The following is a 10,047-nucleotide window of genomic DNA, read 5'->3' on the forward strand; positions in this document are numbered from 1 at the left end:
GGTCAAGACAAGATAAAAACCTTGTCATCCTGTAGTATTGACAGGCCAGCGATGTTGTCTAATCCCGCTGCCCACTTGATTTTGATGGAGTCTTGAAGATGATCCTGAAGTTCCCAAAGTATCTTCTCATTGGGAGCAGTGATGATCCCATCATCAACATGTATCCATATCGCACCACCATTGGCAGACCCAGATAGGTGTTGGGAGACGGGGTTACCAAGATTACAAACTATGGCAATCGGAGTTACATACACATAATCTTATTCATCTCGTAGCTATGCATATCCATATTCACCCTACTTAGCTACTGCGGCTGCGGCAATGTTGTATGTAGTCTAGCTTGCCACCCGGTACCGGTTCTACTCTTTCCTCAGCAAGAGTTGGACCGATACCGGGTGTGCATAGAGCTGATCAGCAACGTGTATCTTATCGTCAGGTTAGTAATTAAACACCAAGAGTTGGACCAATACCAGGTGTGCATAGAGCTGATCAGCGACGTGTATCTTACTGTCAGATTCACATCCCATCAGTTCTTTATAATAGGCAATAGACACTTGTGTTGTATTAGGACACCTGGTAACCTAGCCCCAAAAGCAATCCGGACAGATGCTGCCACCAACACCTTGCTGCTTGCCTGGTTCCGTAAAGCGCTTTATTCAACTTGCAGATGTATCCTGACGGTACCTCCAGTCATCTCGGGGCCTCAACCCATATCTCCTCATCAATTGGGGAGTTGAGGTAAGCTGCAACAAAATCAAATGAATGTACTGGCCAATTCTTAGCAGCCGCTATGGATAGTATCAAACACATAGAAATAAAGGTTGCGGTTGGTGCAAACGTGCTATTAAAATGTTTGCCTTCAATTTGTGAGTACCCTTTTGCAACATACCAAACTTTGTAACGTATGATTTCCCCAGAATTATTGAATTTTGTTGTAAAGACCCAAGTTTTGTCTGGGACCAGCAGGACATCCCAGACTCCCAGCTCTTGAAGATTCCCGAGCTATTCTTTTATTGCCTTGATTCATTCAGCTGCGGCCTTTGATTCCATTGCCTGGTTGTACGTCTTTGGTATGATGTCGTTGGCAGGATTCTTTAGAACTGCCGCAACTAATGCTTCCTGTTTATCAACCTCCATCTTTTCTGTAAAATCCCCCAACGTGAAACGGTATAACATGCAGTCAAAAGAGCTGTTTGATGGATACACCGGGATTGTGATTGCCCCCGCATCGACAGGAACTAGGTTGTGGTCGTTCAGGTCCAGAAAACGAAATAACACCGATTTAACAAAGCAATCCTCACCCGGCAGCCAAAAACACCAGCCTTTGCTTTCCTCCAGGCACCCCACAACAGCTCCTTCAACAGATCTGTTATCGAACTTTGACCTCTTCTCCGTCATAATATGGATATACATACGCCTCGGCCCCAAAAGGTTTCAAAATGTCAAACATTGGTCGCCTATCAAACAACTTTTCATACGGTGTCTGGTCCCCGGAGGCTTTGTTTGGAATCCTGTTAAGTACCATACCGGCCCACTGAAATGCCAGACCCCAAAATGGCTTAGGTAACCCACTATCCAGTAGTAGAGTGCGCCCCACCTCCTATAATGTCCTATTAAAACCCTCAATAACCCCGTTCTGGTAATGGTGGTATGCTATTGCCCGCTCCGCCAAGATTCCTTTTGTCTTCAGAAAAGTTGCAAGGTTCCTGCTGTTGAATTCCCCTCCGTTATTGGATTGAAGGATCTTAACTTGCCGGTTTGTTGCCCTTTCCAGACGGATGATTGTCTCCATAATCAGTACCGTAGCCTTGTCTTTTGTGCCTAGCACCTTAACCTTATTGTACCCACTTCCAATATCTCTGATCGTGAGTAAATAGCAACCACCGTTCATGGCTGCCACATCAAACGGTCCACCTAGATCAACAGTTAATGCTTCAAGCGGCCCAAAAACGTGTCCTTCTTTTTTAAGGGCTGTGACATGTTTGCTCTTGGCAATCCAACATGAGGGGCAATGGATTTTCCCCGGCGGGAGTGAAGCAGGCAAACCTTTGCCAACGTTGCAGGCAATCATGCGCCGCAAGACTTGCAGGCTGACATGACAAAATTTCTTGTGCAGGAACAGAAGATGTTTTTCTGTCTCAGTCAGATGGGGAGCTCTGCAATTCATTTCCCTTGGTTCTGGAACAGATTCGAGAAAAGGTTCCTTGTCAGGGCTAGAATCCGTCGCGCCAAAGGATGGTTTGCAAGGAACAGTAACAGGTGGAGGTACAACAGTACTAAGGATAGAGACAACAGTATCAGGAGCAAAAGAATGCACCACTGCAGGGTTGATAACTGAGAAAGAGGAGTAGGTGTATGGCAAACAGCTGCAGAGAAAAGCAGATTGCGGATGGGAAAGGGAAATACCCACTTGCGGGTGGAGGGATTCAAGCAACAAGTTGCCCACATAGCGGAATGGTCAAAAAGAAGGAAGCTGTTGCATGACATATCAAAAGAGAAATGGAAACCTTGGAGGCGTAACAAAGCTGGGGAAATCAGGGTCACATTTGCAAAAGGACAGTAGAGGACCTCCTTAAGGGCCACCCTCTTTCCATTGGGCCCAATAAAATGCATGTCGCCCTGGGCTGTGATGAATTTAGATTTACCGTCAGTAGCTACTCTTAAGGGAATGGGATGGTCTAAAACAGTAATTTTGAACAGTTCTGACTTGTCACCAGTCAAGTGATGTGAAGCCTCAGTGTCAAACAGGGTTTCTTGCGGTTTAACTTCTCCAGCACTGTTACCATTCAAGTCTAGGTTGTTGAACGAAGGGCCATGAGGGTCAAAGGCCGGACCAGCTATGCACGCAGAATGACCATGTTGAGCTTAGCTGGGACGGTGATTGGGGGCGTAGCTGGGTCAATAGGAGTCTTGAGGGCAAGGGAGTGGGATGTGGTTGGGATTTGCCAAGGAATGTTGACGCAGCGGGTAGTAGACAGGTTTTGTGCCGGACGGGGAAAGGATGGGATACAAAGCTTGGAAAGGGGGTTGAGAAAATCAATGATGGGGGCCATTCGTGGATGGAGGAATCATTCAAAGGACAATTGCTAATGATGTGGCTGGTTTGCTTGCATTTGAAACATTTGTACTTGCTGTGCTGGGGATTGGTCGCCATGACCTACATGTTATTGTTGTGGCTGACAACAGAAGGCAAACGCTTATGTGGAACGGATGTTGAATGGAAGTGAGCTGAAGGACTCAGTGGATCGAACTCAGTGTATTGCAGCAGAGAGTGTCTTCCAAGTTTTCTCAAAGGTGATAGGAGGATGATTGTTGAGGGAAACCTCCGCATCAACCGATCAATCAAATTCAAAACAAAGGGGGGTGCCAGGTGCAACATTCATATGGATTATGAGAGGAAGGAGATCATCATACAGAAAGGAAGTCCCCATGCTGTTCAGCTCATCCAACATGCTCTTCATTTCAGTCACCACTCACGCCGGGTTTGTCAAGATGTCAACTGCCACACAACTGAGCTGTTGAAAGATCCTCATCATCCTTGCCTTGGTAACCCCCGCAAAATGCGCCTTAATTGCCTCCAGGATGTCCCACGCCGTGTTGAGGTCCTGTAATTTGGTCTTCATGGTTGGGTCAATGACACCCAAGACAATTTGTTGCCCAACACCAACCATCTGCGGGCAAACACAGGTGCCACTGAAAAAATCACTGTTGTCCAGGAAGCTCTGCCCTATGCCTCCTAAGCTTTGCAACCAAACCATAATATAGTTAGCTCCATCTGCCTGAAGAAAATTGGCTTCCCCAAATTTGTTGATTGCCGCCTTGACCAGACTATTGACCGCTTGTTGATCCGCAATCAGGGACAAGTCGTCCTCCTCCCTCCTGGCCTGCAAGCCAGCCACGTGTTGTCACTGATGGCGATGATTGACATGACCATGTGGAATGATTGCTCATTGTTGTCGCGGAGGGAACCAGGAGTGTTGGCATCACAAGGAGAGTGTTGTACTGGCATGTTGAGGTGGAGAAGGTTGTGCAGAAAGAGGTGGACCGGAAAAAGGGTTGAAAGGAGTGTGATAATGTGGGAAGGTGAGGTGGAATAATAGGAAGTGAAGAAACAGAGGAAAGAAGGAGGGCGCAAGGTACTTTTATATTGGGAATGTATAGTCTTGATTTGAGAGAAGTAGTAGTAAGAGTGACTACGGATAGAGAGTGCAACCGTCACAGAGAGAAAAAATGTGGTCCACGTAATCATTGATGTCACCGAGAGGCTGACTTCCATGGTCACGTTAAAGGCAAGGTTCTTGTGACAAGAAATAAGCGCAGATGTCGTAATTGATTGAGTCGGAAAAGCAGGGTTTTCAATATAAGGACAACACCTTGAGATATGGATAAACATCCATGGGGATGAGGAAAATAGTTATAGATGAAATGAGTTTGGCGGGTATACGGTAAACGGCACCAGAAAATGGGAAGTATCAGACGGCACACAGGCAATGAGAGATGCCACACAGGCTAGTAAAATCTTGAAAGTAGAATAAGAGATGAAGTAATCCAAGGTCTTTACACTTGTAAGCAAGAAAGGCTCATAACCTCATAGAGCACGAACAACAAACAGATGAATAATATTGGTAACAACAGATATTATGAATGTAAGTACAAGATATTATCTATAGGTCAATACAAAAGGTCAGTGCATACAAAGCACGTTTGAGAAATATGGAATATTATGTAATATTACATGTAGTATGGGGTAATCTTGTGTGCATAGTTACACCGTACTACAACAGAAACAGCAATTTATCCAAGTGTTTTCCATAGAGGACACCACATTAGGGGGGTTCATATTGGCAACTTTGTCACCATTTTTATCACATTTTATCATAACATTTGCACAAATTTTTCAACCATCAGAAAAAGTGGTTTGCAGAAGAATCTGATGAACTTGTAAAACCTAAAAAGTTTGAATGACAAAATGGATAAAAATGCTGCTAGAAATTCAATGTGATCCCCCCTATTGTTGCAATGGAACTTGAAGAAACTGATTGTGTTTAGCCATCACTGTAGGATCTTGAGCTTTTCCTGGTTGCTTACCAGGAGCGCAGAAGGAGGTGGGCTGAGTCCAAGGCACGGCAATAGTGCAGACAGCTAGCTGCACAAGAGCGCGGAATCCACCCGCAACAGGACGCCTGTCACGCAGCAGGTGAGGACCAAACCTAGTTAGTCAAGACTCAACCGGTGTGAAACTCCTGAAAGATCAGGAAAGAGCTGCGAGGGGAAATAGTCAACTACACTACTAATAATGTAGGAGAGGCTACAACAGGTGCTGGTCTGGCCTCTTGACTAATGCTGATGGAGAAAGAGTTACACTGAGAAAAGGAAAATGGTGTGGCTGATGATTTTTTTTGACTTAGATGACTTTAACACTTTATGAGTTTGAGGTGTATCAATCCTACTGAGGGAGAGAGTATAAGTGAGACGGGGGAAAAGCAGAAGCTCTTTGGAGTCACTCTGTAGCAGTGCTACAAGGATTGAGTGACAGGCATCCAGGATGTGGACGCGCTGTACATGCTAGAGTCTTCCTACTCCGGCCTAGCGCGGCCAGGAGTTAAAGAAACTGACACCTCATGCATGTTACATACGAGAGGCGCATCTTATGACACGTTTAGTTTCCTGTTTCATTTATGTTACAACATTTGTACACGTCTCTTACGTCTGTACTCTTGAGCAGTTCAATGAACCAGATCATTGACAGGGGTACTAACAGTGACAAATAGATAGTGTTGGGGCCAATATTGGCCCAAAACCAAACATCAGACAAACAGTGTGGCTCCTGAAACTACCAAACTCACGGTGTTTTAATATACCAATTCATGTGGCCTTCAAGTTTTTTTTTTAGTTTTTTTTTCATTTCAAAGGGGAAAACAACATGTTTTGATTCTCAGGATATTCAACAGGAAAGAAAAGGGTTTCAGACATGCCCAAGCCTTTTTTTTTTAGAAAGAAACATGTATAATGAGAAAGAAAAGACACTGTTGGTTTTGTAGAAATACGCACAGAGGCCACTGTTGATTTCACAGAAATAAGCACAGAGGCCAATGGCCAGTACAAGAGATATAGGGACAAAAGAGGCAAATATCATTTGGTTGCTAGGTATTTGTCGTGGTTATCAACATTGTCAAACAAGAGGGTCAAGCCAAATCCAAGTATTTCCTTGCAATCAAGGTCTTTGGGCTTGAAGGCTTGATGAGAAGAGAAGTTGTTCTCAAGCAAAATTTTAACAACCTTGTTCACATCTCAAACGGCAAGGTATTTGACGTAGTCTCAAATAGTCGCTGGGTTTGGATTGTATATAAATGCAGGATTGGGATTGCTGGAATATTTTGCATTGCTTGCAAGGTATCAGTGTTTGCCTCCAAAGAAATCTGCACCTTTTTTGCCGGTGTGAGTAATTGCCACTTGATCAGCAAGCTGGGTGGACCATGAGCTGTCACACCAGGCTTCCCTTCAATCTTCAAAGGATAATGTGTCAGATTAAAAAGTTCACCATGTTGCAAAGGAGATCAAATGCAAACTAACCATCAAATTGGCCCATCTTTGAATGACAAACTGAGTCAACAAGGTGTATTGGTGTAGATTTCTGGGGTTGATATAGACAGGGGAGTATTGATTGTATAGAATGTACTTCAACTTCTTGGCTGGTTTCTTTGGGCTGCTTCTTCTTTCAACGACTATTGGCCTTTGGGGGAAGAGGGTTTGATTGATCTGGCATGATTTGTTCAATTTCTTCCAACAATGATTCCGACATGGTTCTGATGCTGGATGAAGAGAACACGGCCTAGCCTTGAGGGTTTATTGGGGTGGACAGATGGTATGCTTTGACAGGCCGCCTGAGGGGATTTGATGCTGAGCATGATGCATTATTTGGCCTAGCAAGCTTGGTGCTCAGCTCTGAGTCCAAGTTTATTTGTGGACTTGGTGCGGGTGAAAGCCTGATTGCTCACAGTTGCTCTCATTTCCGGTGGAGGAACAGGAAAATATTTTCAAGCTGGTAGCTGTATGGATTTCCAGCTGGCCACCGCTGACGGGGAAACTCTAAAAACAAAAAACAAAACAAAAAACGGCCCCAATCCAAGCTTTTCTGGAAACACAATATGTAAAAGATGAAATAATGATGAGCAGAAGTAAGAATGTACATAATGAAGATGGGCATTTGGTAATTACTACATGAGCTATGAAGGAATGTACTGCTGATTCATATGAAGGGGAAAATGAGTAACAAAGTGATGAAAGATCTGCAGTCCTATGTAGCTATGATACTAATGAATGATGTATGTAATAATGCTAAGGATATGTATGAAGAAAATACCTGCCAAAACTATGTATGCCAATAACTTCTGATCCATTTGGAAATCCTAGGTGAAATGAGTGGGGGTGACTAGGGGTAAAATGGGGTGTAGAATCTGAATATGAAATAATAATGAGGTATTTATGAAGGGTGTATGAGATACAGAAGTGGTGGTATGAACAGGAACAGGGTTACCACAAGCTGCCCCAACTTATTGTCTGTCCCCAGACACTTGAGAGGAAAGGGAATGAAGAAGAGAAATTGGGAAGAAAAGAAATGAGGAAAAGGAGTTAGTCCAATTGAAGGAGGGAAGTCTGTATCCAACCAAAGAGGCCAAGTCCAAGAGGTCCAAATCTAAGGAGGGAAGTCTGTGTTGTAGCCCAAGGGGCTACGCATGTTCAACCTCGCCGCAGTAGCAGTGTATTCAGCATCCGGGATCAGATCCCGGATGCTGAGCTTGGATTCACAACCATTAGAGTCACTCGAGCCTGCCACGTCACAACAGGTTATGAGCCCTTGACGCTCTTTTCTTTCCGACACCCGACCACCATCGATTGCCAAGCTGAATCAGCTTGCTTATCCGACTGACTAATCATCAGGAAGAAGATTGATAATCCTATCAACTGCTGAGTCAAGTCTAAACTTGATCCGTTTGGTTAATCCGGGCATCCCAACAACATCCCGGAATCGACTCCGAAAGCGTAATAGAAGTGATAGTTTGTTTTCAAAAATTTTCATAGGCTAGGGGGACTAGCCATCCTTCTGAAAACAAGACTGTGGCACGCTTTTGAATGCTGGTGATCATTGGAGGAAACAGACTTGATCCTATATCTTGCCCAACACGTGGATCGACTCAACTCAATCTTCTACATTTGTTTATCACTTTCTTTTTCATTACTCTATATATCCGACTATCATCCCATCAACTCACACCCTCTATATCCATAACTCAATATTTAACTCTTTCTCCTTCCGTTTTTCCATATCCGACAAATCTGAATATCCTTCCTATTTTTTTCGTCTCTTCTCATCAATAACCCCGTTTTTTTTCCTTTTTCTCCACCACTCCCATTATATACATCATCCAATTTTTTTTTTTCCGTTTTCAACCTGCTTACAACAATCACTTGACTCCCAAACACCTACACAGCCAAACTGATGGACCCAGCAAAGGATCGACAATCGACGTCGAGATCGGCCACCACGTCAAATTGGAACATCAACGACTTGTCTCACAGAGCTAGACTGGAGGAAGATATCGCCATCCTTCAATCCAACCTCGAAAGGCTGCCGCCGAGCCCTGGCACAACAGTCGGCCAGGGACGTCAAAAAGGCAAAGCCCCGCAAAACAAGCCGAGAGACCCTGCTCCAGCCAATGAACGTGGACCTCCGCCCCACATGGATCCCAGGTTGCCCCCATCTCACAAATACCACCTTTGAATGTGACTGACAATGCTCCGCCCGTGCAACGTAGACCAGCCCGCTACGATGAGAGGGATGAGTTGCTGGCCAAGGAGATCAGGGATTTCGAAGAAGCAGAGTTTCACCTTTGACAAAGCAAACTCGTGGGCAATGCAATCCAGACGGCGAAGGCACAATTTCGATCTGTCAACACTCTGAAGGCGGACGGGTCAAATTTTGGCGACTGGTACCGCAACATGGCGGAGGTGGCAAGGTTGAATCTGAAGGATGCCCGTTTCTTTTTTGAGGCGTGCAACAACTCGACGTACGAAAAGATTGGCCGTGCTATCCTCATTGCCAGCATTGATCAGTCGTTGGTGGCGGAGATGCAAGCACTACCGACTTGCTTCGTGATGTACTCAAACCTATTGGCCAAATTCAAGACATCTTTGAGGGCCGCACAAATGAACATCTTCAACAAATTCAGAAGATTCAAGATCGACCCCAAGAGACATAACGCCGGCATAGCGTCCGATCTGAAAGATCTTTATGTCAAATGGGCCTCGATCAACGTAGCAATCGGAGTGGACTCGTTTCTTGGTTTTGTGCTGCAAGCGGCGGTGATGGACTCAAACGCGGAATACAAGAAAGCATTTGAGTTAAGAGTCAAGCAACTGGTCCAAGATGACAAGAAAGGCCGCTGCCCATCTTTTGAGTCCATCATGTTGGCCCTGGACATCTGCAAGGACCAACACAAACATGCGACTGAGTTGGACGGCGATCACAACCCACACTTTTCACCTCTCAACCCTCCAGCAGCTCTGATCATGTTGACGAGCAACCCGGCGGACTTCGACGTCTCGGCTTTCTTAGCTGAAGTGAGTGAAGACAAGTGGGTCGATGCACTGGACTTCTATGCAGTAACACCCCACAAATGTTGGCAATGCGGCGGCGAAAATCACTACGCGAAGAGCTGCCTGGATCGCCCTCGAGCAGGGCAACCAAGCCGAGGGAATGGGCAAGCAATCGGCACAATTGTCGGCACGATCTACAGACATCTTCCCAGTGGCACAGCGATGGACTCCGGCCGCTTCCCGAAGACCAATTTCCGGCAAACGTTTCACCCCCCCCACCCAAAACCAAGAACATGCCCGGCACTTAGCGGACTACTACCGACCACGGTATCAGCCCAACCAACGGTCAGCCAGCCAGGCTCTTTCGCAACAGGGGTCGGCTACTTCGAATCCGACAAAAGGGGGGGTGACTGCTCACATTGTGGAAGTCAACGGTCTTCCAGACGACCT

This window comes from Puccinia triticina, chromosome 1A, assembly GCF_026914185.1.
Source record: "Puccinia triticina chromosome 1A, complete sequence".
NCBI lineage: Eukaryota > Fungi > Basidiomycota > Pucciniomycetes > Pucciniales > Pucciniaceae > Puccinia > Puccinia triticina.